We start from the raw sequence: 1,836 nt of genomic DNA, 5'->3' as shown, positions 1-1,836 counted from the left end.
TGATTAGAGGGAATAGGCATATCATAGAGTTAGGCTAGCCTGGGTGCCAACTTAGGGGCTTTTGGTCAGGCCAGGCCCTGGGGCGTCTTATGTACATATATGTATATACTATATGAGTCATTGACTTAGGGGTGCTGTACTATAACTCTATGCTTATATAACTGAGCCACTTCTGTAACATGATGTATATTATAGTAGGTTGTTCCATATTCTGTTATCTTTTGTCTTATGTATGTGAACGTTTAATTATCCCTTGATATATGGAAGGTATACGACTTTAAATTATTCTTGTTAAAAAAAATCTACTTGTAAAATTCGCGGGGTTTTAACAACGTACAGGCTTATATTATTAATTAATAATACAAAAAGGAAAAACAAGTTGGTAACATTCGATTTCTAGTATGATCTAGACATGCTAGAAGTTGGGTCGTTACAAGGTTCATCTTCCCAAATCTCAATACCAAATAATTTGGCATTCAGCTTCATGATTGCACCAAGGTACTTGGTACTTGCTCCTTAGTAACATCCTCATTCTCTTCAGAAGAGGAATACTCATCAGAGCTCATGAATGGCATAAGGAGGTTTAATGGAATCTCTATGGTCTCTAGTTGAGCCCCAGATTCCTTTGGTTCCTCAAAGGGAAACTCCTTGTTGATCACTGGACGTCCCAGGAGGTCTTCCTCCTTGGGATTCACGTCCTCCCCTTCCTCTTTGGATTCGGCCATGATGGTTATATCAATGGCCTTGCACTCTCCTTTTGGATTTTTTTCTGTATTGCTTGGGAGAGTACTAGGAGGGATTTCAGTGACTCTTTTACTCAGCTGGCCCACTTGTGCCTCCAAATTTCTAATGGAGGACCTTCTTTCATTCATGAAACTCACAGTGGCCTTAGATAGATCAGAGACTAAGTTTGCTAAATTAGAAGTATTTTGTTCAGAGTTCTCTGTCTGTTGCTGAGTGGATGATGGAAAAGGCTTGCTATTGCTAAACCTGTTTCTTCCACCATTATTAAAGCCTTGTTGAGGCTTTTGTTGATCCTTCCATGAGAGATTTGGGTGATTTCTCCATGAGGGGTTATAGGTGTTTCCATAGGGTTCACTCATGTAATTTACCTCTGCTATTGCAGGGTTCTCAGGATCATAGGCTTCTTCTCCAGAAGATGCCTCTTGAGTACTGTTGGATGCAGCTTGCATTCCATTCAGACTCTGAGAAATCATATTGACTTGCTGAGTCAATATTTTATTCTGAGCCAATATAGCATTCAGAGTATCAATTTCAAGAACTCCCTTCTTCATAGGCGTCCCATTATTCACAGAGTTCCTCTCAGAAGTATACATGAACTGGTTATTAGCAACCATGTCAATGAGTTCTTGAGCTTCTGCAGGCGTTTTCTTTAGGTGAATGGATCCACCTGCAGAAGTATCCAATGACATCTTAGCTAATTCAGACAGACCATCATAGAATATATCCAAGATGGTCCATTCTGAAAGCATGTCAGAAGGACACTTTTTGGTTAGTTCCTTGTATCTCTCCCAAGCTTCATAGAGGGATTCACCTTCTTTCTATCTGAAGGTTTGAACATCCACTCTAAGCTTGCTCAGCTTTTGAGGAGGAAAGAACTTGGCTAAGAAAGCCTTGACCAGCTTATCCCAAGAGTTTAGGCTATCCTTAGGTTGAGAGTCCAACCATATTCTAGCTCTGTCTCTTACAGCAAAGGGAAAAGCATGAGCCTGTAGACTTCAGGATCTACTCCATTAGTCTTAACAGTATCACAGATCTACAAAAATTCAGTTAAGAACTGAAAAGGATCTTCAGATGGAAGTCCATGGAACTTGC

The 1,836-nt window shown here is 40.2% G+C and overlaps 1 non-coding gene across 1 annotated transcript; it reads left to right on the top strand.

Moving 5' to 3' along the window:
- Positions 1-1,487: 1,487 nt before the first annotated feature.
- LOC148577863 (small nucleolar RNA R71) lies at positions 1,488-1,595 on the top strand. The gene has a single exon (XR_015904705.1). It is a non-coding gene; the product is annotated as a small nucleolar RNA R71 (small nucleolar RNA).
- The last annotated feature ends 241 nt before the right edge of the window (positions 1,596-1,836 follow it).

This window comes from Arachis ipaensis, chromosome B1, assembly GCF_059453495.1.
Source record: "Arachis ipaensis isolate K30076 ecotype BB chromosome B1, ASM5945349v1, whole genome shotgun sequence".
Classification (NCBI taxonomy): Eukaryota; Viridiplantae; Streptophyta; class Magnoliopsida; order Fabales; family Fabaceae; genus Arachis; species Arachis ipaensis.
The sequence above is the reverse complement of the archived record's forward strand: the minus strand, read 5'-3'. Positions and strand labels throughout refer to the sequence as shown.